Source organism: Gymnoscopelus braueri (assembly GCF_963280865.1).
Source record: "Gymnoscopelus braueri genome assembly, chromosome: 19".
In the NCBI taxonomy this organism is placed as follows: domain Eukaryota; kingdom Metazoa; phylum Chordata; class Actinopteri; order Myctophiformes; family Myctophidae; genus Gymnoscopelus; species Gymnoscopelus braueri.
In genome coordinates this window covers 12,759,742-12,776,384 of record NC_137621.1, presented here as the reverse complement: position 1 = coordinate 12,776,384, position 16,643 = coordinate 12,759,742, and the positions used below count along the sequence as shown (strand labels likewise).

General features: G+C 41.9%; 1 protein-coding gene across 1 annotated transcript in view; it reads left to right on the top strand.

Annotated features, from left to right (window-relative positions):
• The window catches only part of klhl28 (kelch like family member 28), a 329,784-nt gene extending 313,475 nt beyond the window's left edge, over positions 1-16,309 (top strand). The window contains exon 7 of the transcript XR_013932058.1: positions 16,253-16,309. The gene's annotated coding sequence lies outside the window, so the exon portion shown is untranslated. The remainder of the gene's footprint in view (positions 1-16,252) is intronic.
• The last annotated feature ends 334 nt before the right edge of the window (positions 16,310-16,643 follow it).

Here is a 16,643-nt window from a genome sequence, read left to right as displayed (position 1 = left end):
CCCCCCAAAAAACTTTTTTTCTATTGATTACTCACCCCATGGAGCCTTGAATTCACGGATATTTTTTTGTTTTTGTCGCATTCCTTCCTTTATTATTTGATTATAATAAATTTAGCCCCATTGATTCCGGTAGGAGACACAAATGCATTTGTGTCTCCTACCGGAATCAATGGGGACACATTTATTATAATCAAATTATTGGCTTAGGAATGTGACAAAAACGAAAAAATATCTATGAATTCAAGGCTCCAGATGGTCAGTAATCAATAGAAAAAAAGTTATTTTGGGGGTGAACTACCCCTTTAAGCTACTAACATAGACTGAAGTAATTAAAGCGAGTCATGTTTGCATGTTTGGAATTGTAACAGCTGAAATCAATAATCCGATATTAACCTGCGGGCCGCATTAAGTGAAGGTGGGGGCCACATGTTGACCATGTATGCTCTAGAGAGTTTTATGTATTGTTGTACTGCCTGTTATTCGTTATTATGCATTGTTTGTCTCAGACCAAAGGACCACAATGGAAATAAGTCTCACGCCTTTGTTGTGTTTGTATCCTTGACATTTCTCTGATAAACATGTAGCATGTGTTTCTCTTTCATGACGTCTAATAAATCAAATCAAATCAAATCAAATCAAAATCCATTGCACGACATTGTCCCTCGCAGTCAGTAATTGATTTACAAGTTAACACTGTCATGCTACGAAGTATAAATTAGAAATTAGGCGTAACCCCCCCTCCTTCCATGTGCAAGAAACCGAGCGGCTCTTATCAAATGCTCTGAATTCTTGTCCCGTCCAGTGTTAAATACACTGTCCATTATTAATTACACTTCAAACAAAAGCCTTTCAGCGCTGCCGCTCATTACCATTCATGACAGCACGCCTCAGAAGGCTGCGTCGGTGCCGCAGACACATTTCCACCGCTATAAATAGAACTGCTTACGATCCCCCCACGGCCCACCGGCCCGACCCACCCCCCCACCCAACCCAGTGTTCAAGGGGAGACACTCGCCCAGAGAATTAAAACAGCATAGATAAACAGGGGTTGACACTAAGGTCTCGGAGGCACTTGCCCGTCGGGCAAGTACAGGTCATTTTCTACTTGCCCACAGGTCTTGACCACTTGCCCGAAAAGTAAATCGTCCTTTATAAAATGATAGGTTAAATTTGAATTACCATTCAATTAAACACTTATTTTTGTACTTTCTACTTGCGAATTATGGGGCTGCACGATAAAAAATGTCATACCTCAATATGTATGCCAAATATCTAAATAGCTATGAATATGACTATGGGTTGAAGGTAGGGTAAGTGATATTTTAAAACAAAAAGGGTTTTGTTATGGGTTAAAGCTCTATATTCTGATAGTACTCATTGCTAGAGTGTTTCTTCAGTAACAGGGGTCTCTCTGTCTCTCCAGCTCTTTGATAGACAGAAAATAAATTTCCAGTTAGGTGACACCATTTCAGCCAATCAGGAGAGAGTACCCATTTATCAGCTTCATTTTTATAATGTTCCAGTTCCAATTTTACATGCTAATTTCTTTGTGTCATCACTTCCAATTTTACTTGTTTAATCTGTATCCTGTCTGAGTTCTCTGTCCTGATTCGATAGAATTGGTATCCTGACTCGAAAAGGCATTTTCTGTTTAATAAAAAGAGCTGGAGATACAAAATGTGCACCTGCCCGTGGGGCAACCAGATAGCAAACTTCACCTGCCCTACCATTTTATTTACCTGCCCCGGGCAGGCGGGCAGGTGTTAGTGTCAATCCCTGATAAAGAACGCATGCAGGAAGTTTTTGGCAGTACAGTAGGAAGCGCCTGGAGGGATGGCCTTTTTTTGTTTTTTTACTGCATCCGATATTATACAACAGCAGACCGACCAGTGGTGTAAAGTAACTAAGTACATTTACTCAAGTACTGTACTTAAGTACAATTTTGACATTTTACTTTCTACTTTTGGTACTTTAAGTACATTTTGATACCAATACTTTTGTACTTTTACAAATACATTTTGAATTCCGTACTTTTACTTGTAACAGAGTACTTCTGCATTGCATTATTGATACTTTTACTTAAGTAAAACATTTGAGTACTTTTGCCACCACTGCCCCCCACCCCCTCCACTACTGTTTGCATCATCAGTTGAGGCTGAGTTGTTTGTCTTGAAGAAGACAGTGTTACTGTATGTGTGAGTCTTTATGTGAGCGTTTTATCGGCTCGTTTGTGTTTCAAAAAGCCTCACAGAGCCCATCTGGAGACAGACTGATGACAAAGTGTAGTAATGATGAGTCTCCAAGAAAAAGTAGCCTACTGGGTGCTGCTCACGGTTGTAATTTAGTAAACTCCAGGTAAATTAAGGTGCTAAAGGGAGAATGATGCCAGCACTGCATGTTATGTCCAAACAGGTACTTATTGTCTCCACCAGGCCGAGACTATGTTTTGCACCCTGTCCATCCGTCCGTGAGTGTGTGTGTGTGTGTGTGTGTGTGTGTTTCCGAACATTAAAGTAAGTAAGCTTTGCAGAGGCATGTGGCCCATTGGGCAGGAGCCCATCTCCTGTTTCTGTAGCATGAGGTAGCTTGATGTACAAGTACACCCCCTGAACATGACGCTAGTATTCGCAGGGATTTACCACCAATCCAACCCTTGATGCTGAGTGCCAAGCAGGGAGGCAATGGGTCCCATCTTTCAGAGTCTTTGGTATGACCCGGCCAGGGATTGAACCCCGACCCTCCAGTCTCAGGGCAGACACTCTAACCACATGGCCACTGAGCTGGTAATTTAAAGAAAACATTGCTGGCCCAGAATAACCTACCTGACCTGGCGGAGACCTGTGCTCCGAGGAGCTCTTTTTCTAGTTCTATTTCGGTTTAGGACGGCAACCAATCTCCTCTTTTGAACTTTTGGAGCCGTGCCCCCGGCAAGTTTTGTTGTACTGTTCCTCCTTTTGACTGAAGTTGTGCCACAAGGTCAAATGACTCGAGTACGTTATAGAAACAGGAGAAGGCCTTGGTCTTGTGACGCCGAGCCAAGCATGTGGTTGAAATATTAGTTTAGGGCATATCATAATAACAAATAATAAAAAGTAAAAATGCAGACTGGTTTCAACCCACATCGGTCTTCCTCAGGGCGTGGCTAGAAAGATGAGTCAACCAGAGTGGAGAGTGATTTCTTATATAAACAATTTTCGTAATTCAAAATTATTCAACATTTTTCAAACACTTTCAAGGTTTTTCAAAAATAGCAGATGTAGAAGCTCTGACTGTGAGGTTGTACACAGATGCTTTCCCGATTTGAATGGGTTTATAGTCAACAGTAATAATTATAACAGTAAAAAAGAAAATAACCTCAATAGCATCAACAGCAATAAAGCCAGCCTGTAGAAAAAGGTCTGACATCTATAGTGTAGTGTTTTTACTTTTTAGGCTATTACCTCATTAAGACCTGGATGCACCAAAACATCACATTTAAAGATCCAATAATAATTATTATAATCTCTCTCGGAAGTAAATACATTCAGTTCTATTACCACAACAATGTCTTGGAAAGGAATGGATTGTGCTCCTAAAATTTGGTTTTGGCCAGGAAATTGACCGCACGCTATTGAGCGTGTATAAAGCCTCTACAATGCTTTTCACAGAGCGTGTTCAATTACAGTTTGCTTTCTGTTATTTCCTGTGACAACCTAACCCCTGGCCTCCGGTGTGCCATGCCTATGTGTGTGTGATCACCCCTGGGTTAACCCATTAAGTCCGGGAACGCATCTGTGTGTAACCACGTTAGCCATTATTTTTATGCTTTGGCTATTCAAAAATAGCAGATCTACAAGCTTGTAGCGTGGCACTTGGTGCCGTGCTTGTAGATCTTCTATTCTTGAAAAATCGTGAACATTTTTGCAAATCTTTGAATATATATATTTTTTAAAGCAAACATGTTTTCACTCAAATCTTTGCTTCTGGGGGTCCCTGGAACAACATATTTTGAGATGGGGTCTGCGGCCAAACACATAATTTTGGGGGTCCTTGGCATGAAACAGTTTGAGAACCACTGTTTATAGCAACATGATTTGTTTAACTGTTAGGATATAGAAGACATTTGTAGAACCCTCAGAAGCAAAGATTAAATGTTCGCTTTGAAAAATGTTCGCTTTGAACATATATGTTTTTGAAGATTTGCACAAATGTTCATGCTTTTTCAAAAATAGCAGATCTACAAGCTCGTTGCGTGGCACGTGCCGCGTAATGAGCTAAAATGATGGTTAAAATGACAGATGCTTTCCCGGTCTTAATGGATTAATAGCATGCACTCCTGCCTCTGTAACCCGGAGATCACTCTGCCATCCCGGGGTCGTGGTGGTCACACCCCTGGGTCCTCCGTGGGGAACGTTCATCCCTGACCCCGGCTCTGGTGGGAGTCACCTTGGGTTCAGCAGCAGCATGCTGGCAGGAGGCTCGGGGCCATGTGGCTCCATGCGTGCATAAACCAATCTATCTGTGTGGGCTTCCATCTCTGTGCTGTGCTGTGCTGTGCTGTGCTGTGCTGTGCTGTGCTGTGCTGTGCTGCAGTGGTTTTCAAACCGTTTCCTGTCAAGGACCCCCAAATTGATGTATTTGGCCGCAGACCCCCATCTGTAACAGGTTTTGCCATTTAAAAAATAATCAAAATTATACAAAATATATATTTTTTTAATGTCAGAAATAGTAGATTTACAAGCTCATGGCACGGCACGAAATGACACGCTATGAGCTTGTATATCTGCTATTTTTGAATAGCTAAAATATAAAATATGGTTAAAGTGGTTAAAATGATTGTGACGCTATATCAACTAAGTTTGCATGGGGACCCCACTTTGAGAACCAATGCTGTACTGTACTGTACTGTACTGTACTGTACTGTACTGTACTGTACTGTACTGTACTGTACTGTACTGTACTGTACTGTACTGTACTGTACTGTACTGTATACTGTGCTTACATGCACTATGTAGGGCTTTTCAAATAGGAAGCGTCATGACGCATCTAGTAATTTTCAAAGAGAGACAAGCGTTCAGGTCTAGGAAAGAACGGGCAATCTGACAGCCGCAGCAACAAGCGGACAAAGATCCCGTGAGATTGTCTCTCTGGTGCTCGTCTCACGCACAACGTCTGCCCGCGTCAAGAGTTCAATTGTCGCGGCAAGAGATGAATTGACGCGTCTGTTCACGTGAGGAGTGCACTCCGATCCAAGTGAGTGCCAGGCGTAGCTTCGCTCGCCGTGCGAAGAAGAGTTTCTTATTCACGAGCTTTGGATGACAAATTCAATTAAGTCTAGTCAGGCTTGTTTTTTACAGCCCTTAATACGTGCCACTGGAAACTCAAATCCACCTTAGCCTTCTAACAATTTCATTTATAGTTATACAGTAAGCATCTAAAAAGTATTAGAACAGTGAATCACAATGAAGAGTTTGCATGTTCTCCCCGTGTCTCCTAGGGTAGTTAATACCCTCACAAAAACATGTAGTAATCCTGGTCGCTATACCGCCTCCCCCATGACAGCCGGGGCGCCTGATGGAGGGGAAGGGAACTGGTTGGAATAACGTGTTCCTTCCACGCGCTACGTCCAACCAGGGAAACTCCCCCCTGTCAGGTGACAAGAAGGTCAGTTGGCTCTCATGCCTGAAGGAAGCATGAGCTCGGCCCTGGCCTCCCTACTGTGGGGGACTGGTGTAGTGCTGGTGTAGTGCTGGTGTAGGGCTGGTGTAGCGCCCAGGATCACTTAGGAAATTGGCACCGGGTGAAAAAAATGGGTTACAAAAATCGCGGGATAATTTTTTTTGTAAAAAACAGTGAATCCCAGCCTGTGGGCCGGGGCCCCCAGTGTTCGTGTTCCACCCATCTGTCCACTTAAAGGTGATTTATTTTCTATCAATTACACACCCCATGAAGCCTTGAATTCGTGGAGATTTTTTAGTTTTTTGTCGCATTCCTAAGTCAATAATTTGATGACTGGCGGAGTCAATGGAGACTCATTGTCTCCTACCGGAGACTCCACTGGTCATCAAATTGTTATTCGCTTAGGAATGCGACAAAAACTAAATAATCTCCTTGAATTCAAGGCTCCATTGGGTGAGTAATCGATAGAATGGCTGCCGTGTTAAGTGGTCAGATGGGTGGGACGCAAACACTTACAAGAGTTTTCAAGTGAGCCCTGATCCGGAAAAGGTTATTAGAAATTCGTTTCATTCCAAATTCTAAATATTGTCTTTGGAAACTTTCCTAATATTGATTTTGGAATTAGGCATGGTTAATCTTTCTATGTAATCTCTAATAAAAGATGACAAAAGGGGGGGACCGGGACCCCCTTCCCTTCCAGGGTGGACAGGTGTGCGGTCGGTGTATGCAGTACGTGTTTTGTGTTTTGTGAATGCTAAAAGATTCTAACAGGGGTAAATGTAGTGTTATGTTATGTGACAACAGGGTCATTGCCTTTGAGCTCTGCTGAAGTGCTTTTTTCACAAGAACTGAACCAAACAAAACCCTTACACAGTAAGAATCCCCAGTGTTAATGTGTCCATCTCTAACTCCGAGAGCGCACAAGGAGCCCCTTACGGGTCCATTTGGTTACATTTGTACACTCCCGGAGTTAAAATTAACACGGAGGATTTTGACGGTGTATTTAGTTGGAGATCACCGCTCTTGGCAACCCTCGCCACTTAGTGTCGAGTCGCACAAACAAACAATCCATCACTGTCGGTTGTAGGGCCTTTTGCACAGGTAATTTAATACGAGGAGAACCAGCGGCAACTGACAAACCGAACCGCACTGTTAATGGCCCTCTTTCTCACTCTCTCTCACACACACACACACACACACACACACACACACACACACACACACACACACACACACACACACACACACACACACACACACACACACACACACACACACACCACCTTAGTATGCCACTTATCTGACCGGGCACGTCTGACTGGGATTCAAACCTGCGTCATCCATGGCAAACGTCCAACAGAGCAAGATAAACTACAGTACAGACTGAGAGCTTTTTAACGGACTGAGTGGCTGGTGTATCCACGCAGAACTCTTTTGGTTCTGTCTAGAGCCAGGACAGCCTCGGAGGGTCTCTACGGATGTGACGGCGCAGCGCTGGGTGGAAGTTAGTTAGAGCGGGTGTTCCCAAACTTGTCAATGCCAAGGACCCCATACATAGCCTCTGTCTGTGGCCCCACTTGTGAAATGCCTTTATTAATAATAATAATAATAATAATAATACATATAGTTGCTAGCAGCATTACGGGGGCCAAGGAATGCAATATGCAAAACGCAATATGCAATATGCGCAACAAGCCATAAAAACTTGAGAGAAAGAAGCGCATGCAATTAACAAATGAGCATTCTAAACAGCGGAGCAGAGTGCTGAGGGATTGTGGCTATTGTAATGTATTTCTGTATTGTGTTGCTTATAATGCAGATTTCAAACTTGTGTAAAACATTCAGTTATTATGACACAAGTTTGCAAATTGTTACACTTCATCTAGACAACACAGATGGATTGTAGTATTCTAATTAGGCTTATGCATTTCATCACTGTGTGTGCATGTGCGTGTGCGTGCGTGCTGATATACATGGCGGTCTTGGCATGTTGCTGTGTGAGAGTGGCACCTCATTGGCTTGCTCTGACTGACGGAGAAGTGAGTGAGGGCGGGGGGGGTTCTGGCTCTCTCGCTGTGGGCCTCCAGAGTGTCATGATCGATGGAATCACTTGCGTAAACCTCAGGAGACAAAGTGGATAACAGAGAAGCCAGATTAATACCTCCCTCTGAATGGACTGGTCTAAACGGCCTCGGGGGAGGTGAGGTGCATCATGGGTGTGTTAGGACAGTCCACCACGGGTATCCGACACATCACAGTGGTTCAGCTCTGAGCTTGTACATCTGCTATTTTTGAATGGCCAACATATAAATGGATAAAATGGTACGTGAAGATGAGTGCGACGGTTACTGGGAACCCCCCAAGGACCCACTTTGAGAACCACTGTCACAGATCAAAACTTGAACATCCATCTGTTGTTGTTGGAGAGCACAGAAATTCTAACACTAAAGTTGTGGGTGAAATTTCACATTTCTTTGACTGAGGCTTCTCGTTAAAGCATCCCAGCATCCCATATGAATATGCATGGGACATGCATATTCATATTTCTTTAAAACATTTGATTTAACTTGCCCTCTACAGTATGTTGGGATATTCATTCATTTGCTGTAAAGGAAGTGTGGAAAATCAACAACAGACAGACAGACAGACAGACAGACCTTTATTAATCCCTGTGGGAAATTCAGGTGTCCTAGCAGCCACGCGGGGCGGCTAGTGAAAGTTCTTACTGTATGGTGTGTGTGATATAAAATGTGAGCTTACCATAATCACAGTAATCCTTAATCGTTCACGCTCGTTAATGTTATATGCATCAAGGCAATTATGCTTCTGTACTGCCAAATAGGCCAACATCTAATCTAAGATTAGTGGGACTCATTCAAATGACCACCAGTGAGTCCCAGGAATCACTTCATTGAAAACCTAACAATATCACTGTATTTTATTAGATTTATTAGATATTAAATTGATATTATAGCTATTTTATTTTATTAGATATGTGATGTTTTTTTTACCTGACAATTAGTTGACTTTTGGTGAAAAAGCCGGCATATAACGGTATCGGTTGATATTGGAATCAGAAGTTAAGAGTTGGACAATATCGAAATATCGGATATCGGTAAAAAAATAATATATATATTGAACATCCCTAGTTATGATGTGAGGCTGATATATGTACAGTGTCAGCCAGCTACACAGTACATGTGTACAGTCAGTGAATTTAATGAGTAATATACAAGCTAAACTAAAGTTATAACCAACCGGTTAAACATTTACCTAAACAGGCATCTGATTATGGCTACTTATTAGTGTACATCTCATCCTCCCCTCTGCAACCACCTCCACATTGTACAGTTTAACTAGCGTTCATCACCAGCCTGTTCCGTTTGGGGCCCTTGAGATGATGTAACCCCCCCCCAAAGACCAGTAAAACATCTGCAGCAGCCTGGAGGATCTTCAGGGAGAACAGCTTGCTCTGACCCTTCCCGTAGAGACCCTGCCTCCAAGGTTGTCTTGTCCAGTGCAGATTGTTGTTCATGGCTGTGTGTACAGTGTACTACCTGGAACTTGTGGAGGTGTCTACTGTCTACCATCTCCACCTCCTCCCCATGGATGGTGATCAGAGTTGGGAGGCCTCTTCTTTCTCTGTCAGTACCAGCCTGTTGGTCGTGCCTGTGTTGAGCTGAAGGTGGTTTGTTGTCACTTCACTCTTTGAAGCTCTGTACTCCTCCGGTGGAGGTTGGACTGACCTTTGCCATCGACTCCAGCCTCCCAGGCACCAGGCAGTTAGAGTAGGTGACTACACAAAGAACGTGTAATCAATCTAACGTCGACTGCTTCCATTATTCTTCAAATCCACTTAGAGCCTTTTATGTCCTTAAGTACCATGTACCTCTATGCTCTCTATGTTCCACTCTCCCTCGCCCCTGGCCTGTAACTGTAACCATGATCCATTATCCATAATCAATGTTTCAGATTCAGGCCTTATGGTCCATTGTGCATTGTGATCAATGAGAAGGTTGTATAATCCTACAGCAGTGGTGTAAAGTAACTAAGTACATTTACTCAAGTACTGTACTTTTACAGTAATTTTGTGGTACTTTTACTTTACTGGAATATTTCCAATTTTCAGTACTTTTACTTCTACTCCACTACATCTCAGAGGCAAATATTGTACTTTTACTCCACACATTTTTTTTTGACAATTTTAGTTACTGGTTACTTTGCAGATATACATTATTATATTATAAAACACACATTAACCACTTTAGCCCTATTTTATACATAGGCTATTTGAAAATAGCCGATCTACAAGCTCACAATGCGTCGCATCGCAACGCGTTGTGAGCTTGTAGATCTGCTATTTTCAAACATTTTAGTACTTTTACTTTTGGTACTTTAAGTACATTTTGGTACCAATACGTTTGTACTTTTACTCAAGTAAATTTTGCGGACTTTTACTTGTAACGGAGTACTTCTACATTGCAGTATTGATACTTTTACTTAAGTAAAACAGTTGAGTACTTTTCCCACCACTGATCAATGTTTCAGATTCAGGCCTTATGATCCATTGTGCATTGTGATCAATGAGAAGGTTGTATAATACCACAGTAAGTAAGCGGCTCAGTACAGCAGAGGTTGCACACTGAGAGAGGATGCACATGGCTAATAACTCGACTTTAATGAGTTATTATCCGTTGCCCTTATTGGATTGACAGAACTCATGGTGTTAGCGGAGCTCCTGATAGACAAGAGAGAGGGGCGGGGGAGGGGGCGGGGGGGCAGTGCCAATTAAATCCCACATCTCATTACTCACGTCCAAGCAGCATTAATGTATGACATGTGAAACATAATTAGGTATTAACTTGTATGAAATTGACCATTGAGGGAAACGGCATTGCGGAGTTGTTCCATATTCCCTGTTAATTAACAACAATGTTAATCCATCATATCGTCTCTGATGAAACCTCATATATCCAAAACTTACTTTTCAGGATTCAAATTAAAACATATATCATAAGTAGCAGATCTACAAGCTCAAAAAGTAGGGCATTAATTTATGGAAAAAACACAAAAAGTTAGAATATGGAGAGCAACGATAAGCACATATCTCGCTGCTTTGCCTCATCTCTCTGGTCTGGTCTGGTCTGGTCTGGTCTGGTTTAGTTTGGTCTGTTCTGGTCCAGACTAGCACTAATGCTGCCAACCTCATTCAAGCTCCCCTCCATGTCCCCCTGGAGAAGATCAAAGTGTGTGGAGAGTATAAGGCTATCACCATTATGTAATTTAGCTTGACGATTAATTGTCCCTCAAATAATTGGGATTAACGATTTAAATGTGTTTCTGTCATCGAACATTGGAACATTATGAATACAAAAATACATAATTTTTTGGCTTTTTAGGCTTCGCAAACAAAAGTTGCACAGGGCAGATATATGACAAATAACTTATTTAATAATTTTATACTTTAAAAAAAAGATTAATAGCGGAAATAGCAGATCTACAAGCTTCAAACCCTGTTGCTATTTTTTTTAAACATTTTTAACATTTTTCAACATGGAAATGATTATGACAATTATGTAATATTTGGCCTAGTGAAGAGAGCACAGGACATTAAAGGAGAATACCGGACAAATTAAGTGTTGTCTTTGATGTCTCGTTACTCACCTATTGACGTGAAAAGTGGCGTTCTTTTTTTCCATAGATTCCCCTGTCGTCATTTTTTAAACCCCCTCCGTTGTCATAATGGGAGCGCGTGACTATCATGAGACTCCACAATGACTAGCAGTAGAGAAAAAAACAACTTTGCATCGGTTATAATAGACGAATCTCCCTAACCCACGCGCTCCCATTATGACAACGGAGGGGGTTTAAAAAATGACGACAGGGGAATTGATGGAAAAAAAGAACGCCACTTTTCACGTCAATAGGTGAGTAACGAGACATCAAAGACAACACTTAATTTGTCCGGTATTCTCCTTTAAGGCCGGGAACGCATCTGTGTCATTTTAGATTTCTTTGGCTATTCAAAAATAGCAGATCTACAAGCTCATATCTGCTATATTTTTTTTAAAGTGAACATTTCAGCAAATCTTTGAATAAGTAAGTAGGTCGGGAGATGGCTTATTGTCGGTATCAGCCGAGTAACACACGGGAGTCTGTCCCCGTTACTATGCGCTAGACCCCTGGGAGATGGATTGCTGAGGTGGAGCGCCACACCTATCCTCAGCTCCCAGTACTTACCTCTCGACTTACCGCACCCAAGCCGTGCTACTCATGCGCTGAGTTGGCGGTGCCCGGGATCGAACCCATGACCTTGTGGTCTGAAGGCGAGAGCTCTACCGACTGAGCTACCCGGACACACAAATCTTTGAATATGTATGTTTTAAAGGAAACATTTGTAACTCAAATCTTTTCTTCTGGGTACTCAAATAAAAAATACAAATGTCTTCTAAATCCTAAGCGTTTTTTGAAAAATCTTAAGTTGCTATAATCAGTGGTTCTCAAACTTTTCCATGTCAATGGCCCCCAAAATGATATGTATTTGGCCGCGGAACCCATCTCAAAATATGTTGTTCCAGGGACAACCCCCCCTCCCCCCAGAAGCAGTGTGATGCAACACAGTGGTCGTTTCCCTCGAGGGAACCGTTGGACACTAACTGCCACTGTCACTGGTTTCAGCACCAACTTTTCAACACCGTTTTCAGTGCTATCGCCATGATGCCAGCATCCAAGATGTTTATCTGAGGCAGAACTGGACACCACGTTCTACACCGTTTTTTCCAGTACTGTCACCATGCCAGCAGCAGTGGCCCAAGATGTCTGCTGTTGTTTTTTCAGATCGTCTCTGTTGGGTGGGAACCTCATACACTCTATGTCCAAAACTGTTACTTTTTAGGATTCAAATTCAAAAGTATCAAAAATAGCAGATCTACAAGCTCGTGTTTCGAGCTTTTGGATCGGCTACTTTTGATGCTTTAGTGCATTTGTTCTCAAAGTGGGGTCCGGGGACCCCCAGGGGTCCTTGGGGGGGGTTCCAGGGGGTCCCCAGCAAAATGTGTCAATATAGCATCACAATAACTTTAACCACTTCAACCTTTTATACTCTGGCTATTCAAAAATAGCAGATATACAAGCTCATAGCGCGGCACCGAGTGCCGCGCTATGAGCTTGTAGATCTGCTATTTTTTGAAAAACCGTGAACTTTGTGCAAACCTTTGAATATATAATTTTTTTTAAAGCGAATATTTGTAACTCAAATCTTTGCTTCTGGGGGTCCCTGGAACAACATATTTTGAGATGAGCCAAAAACATATCATTTTGGGGGTCCTTGACATGTAAAAGTTTGAGAACCACTGCTTTAGTGTGACGCTGTAGTATGATCAAGTAGGGCATTCATTCACGAAAAAACACACACAAAGTTAGAATATGGGGATAAGAGGTTTCTGCCCGACAGCGACCAGATTTAGTGTGGATTTTTTGGGCGATGATGAAACATTAAGCAACACTAACGTACAGCCTCACAAACGCTCACTATAGGACTGTAGTACACACTGTCTACTACTACACACTGTGCCTAACGGTGACATCATCAGAAACAGGATTTCAAACACCTTTCTCTTCTTTTCTTTTCTTCTTTTTTCTTTCTTTGTTTTTTTTTTCAAAAAAGATTCTATCTCAGCATTCAGGAAGAGAAAGGCTGTAGTTTCCATTATTGGAAACCCCCACGGATGATGTCATCGGTAGCCACATTTCAGAACTATGTACAACCCACCTCGACGGAGACACAAAGCGAGTGGATAGAAATGGTACTGTACCATATTATAATGAGCAATAGTGAGGACCAAGTATACGAAGATACGGTTTAAAAAAGGCGAAGTGTTCCTTTAAGAACTATACAGACCAAGCATTTGCAGCGATCAGAATCCAACTTCAATATCTGCTCAGATTAAACTAGGTCTCGGTTTTTGTTTCGTTTTGTTTATTCGCACGATAAAAACAGTACATACAAGTAACAATTAAAAAACACAGCAATAGAAGTGCAGGTGAGAAAGGATACATTGTAGGGCTTATAATGAAGGTGTCAGCTAAAATTAAAAAAACAATTAAGTAAGTTGAACATTATATATAATCCAACACAATCCAATCCGTGCGTGCGCGTGTGCGTGCGTGTGTATTCTGTTGGCGGCGAACATTCTGCAACAATAGCCAATCTACAAGCTCACTCAATCTTCTAGATGCCCCATTTTCAGCAAAAGGATGTGGTATAGAGGTGAAAACATGAGTTGGCCTGGTTGGTATATATAGACCCCTGAGGGACAGTTCAAAAGATGGAACTCTGATCACGTCCGTGAAAAAGTCAAGAGTCTGTTTGACCACTTCCATCCGTGAGAATGTTTCTTGACGGTGACACATTGAGTGACATTTCCCTGTGCACTGTTTCTATAGCCCCAGGTTAGGACTGACATCCTGGCTGTCATGTTCTTATGCTGCCTTCGTTTCCAACCCAACCCCCATGCAGCTTGGAGGAAATCAATGACATATTTTATGAATGGTTGGATACATACAGTACAGTATGGTGAATGCTCTGCATTTAGCCCATTAAGACCGGGAACGTATCCGTGTCATTTTCTTTGGCTATTCAAAAGTAGCAGATCTACAAGCTCATAGCCCGGCACCGAGTGCTATTTTTTAGAAAGATCGTGAACATTTGTGCAAATCTTTGAATTATGTATTTTTTAAAGCAAACAACTCAAATCTCTGCTTCTGGGGATTCTACAAATGTCTTCTAAATCCTATTATTTATTTATTTTTAACTTAGGTTGCGATAATATCAGTGTTTCTGAAACTTTTTCATGTCAAGGGCCCCCAAAATGATATGTATTTGGCCACGGACCCCCATTTCAAAATATGTTGTTCCAGGGACCCCCCAGAATTAAAGTTTTTTGCTAAAAAATATACATTCAAGGGTTTGCACACGTTTTCAAGATTTTTTTTTAAAATAGCCGAAGAAATCTAAAATGACACGGATGCTTTCCCGTTTCCTGGTCTTAATGGATTAATATACGGTATAGCGCCTTTATCCAAAGCACTTCACATTCACCCATATGCACACACAAGCTCACATGTGCTCACGCACACACACGCACACACAGAGTGGAGGCAACCATGCAAGAAATTAACCTGCTCAACGGGAAACGTTATAAGGGGTTCAGTGTCTTGCTCAAGGACACTAGGGAGGAGCCAGGGATCGAACTGGGATGCGTGATCTATCTCCTGAGTCACTGTTGGCATGGATGGATGGATGGATAATTGCCTTCACCGATCATATTACAGTGTCCCACAAAAACATCAAAAGCAGCAGATCTACAAGCTCTAAACATTTTGAGCTTGATAAATGACGTTTCCACCCGACAGAGAACGATATATCGGCCAAATCGATATGTCGGTCCGGCTCTAGCAGTCTGTTCTGGGGTCTCAAGTCCCTTTCCCACAGGATGAAAAACATGTGGCAACCCACTAAGACCTGAGGCGATTGTTAAAAATAGTAAAAAAAAAAAAAAAATGTTTTCAAGATTTTTCAAATATAGCAGATCTACGAGCTCATAGCGCGGCACTCGGTGCCGCGCTATGAGCTTGTATATCTGCTATTTTTGAATAGCCAAAGAAATCTAAAGTGACACAGATGCGTTCCAGGTCTTAATGGGTTAAGTGGGAGGATTTCAATCTTTATTTGATTTGTCACAGGTGTTTATCGTTTATCGGTTCCAGCTCCCATCCCCAGTGATATAAACATGACATCCAGGTACACACATCTATTTCTCCCCATTTTCCTTTCTTTCAATATTTGTATCGATTTTTGACAAAATGCACTTAGGACACTTAGGACAACATGCACACAAAGAAAAGAAAAGAAAAACACAGACAGAAGAATCAACAACAAGCCAGCAACCAACAATAGTTTCAATATTTGCAATAAATAGTAGTAGTCGTGTATACTCCCAAAATGCAGTTGGACTGTACACGTTCTTATATATTAGTCACTCCCTTACAAATGACTCTTTTCCATTCCTCTTTTAAAAACCTTGTAATTGGTGACCAGTCTCATCAGCAATCAGCAATCAGCAAGAGTACCTCTTAAAACATAGTGTAACCTCTCCATTGTTTTTGATACCATAATTTTATATCAGGGGATCCTCACCATTTTTGCTAAATTGAAAGAAGTGCGGCATACAAAGCAATTCCTAAAATATATCTATACCTTGATTTTCCCCATTTTCCAGTGCGTTGCTAAGAGAGAGCTCCTCCTGATGTGAGGGGATGCAGAAATATTAGGAGACCGGGGCTCTGCAGTGCTACAGTAGTATTTCACTTGCATTTGCCCCTAAAAATAGAACCGGGGAAAAAAAAAAGAGCACACAGTAAAAGATTACAGCCGAGCGTAATATTTTCAATGAAGTCAAGTCAATTATAACCCCCATCTTCCCCACCCGCCAGCCCCCTCCCTTCTCATAATCGGAAGCAATCCCAAAACAATTATTGTCATCGGTTTGGGTTGCGTATTGCCTCTGGACAGCATGCACTGTCCGATAAAGAGAGAGAGAGAGTGTGTGTGTGTGTTTGTGTGTGTGTGTGTGTGTGTGTGTGTGTGTGTGTGTGTGCGCGCGTGTGTGTGTGTGTGTGCGCATGCGCACGTGAGAGGGAGAGGAAGAGAAAGAGAGAGAGAGAGAGCAATTGTGTAGCCTACATTTAGTTTCATTTGTTCTACTTTTGTATCCGCTAAAGTTCGATTTCAGATGGTTTATTAATAGGAAGGGTGGGGCTACCAAAGCAGCCAAAGCATCATATAATTTTTTTCCCTGACTGTAAGTTAAAACTGATCATAAAAGTAATGCTTGTTAGGCAATCTCTCCTTCATAAAAATCCTAATTTTTAAGTGAAGTGAAACATTTTGTAGTAATAGCAGAGACTGAAACACGTGCCTTCAC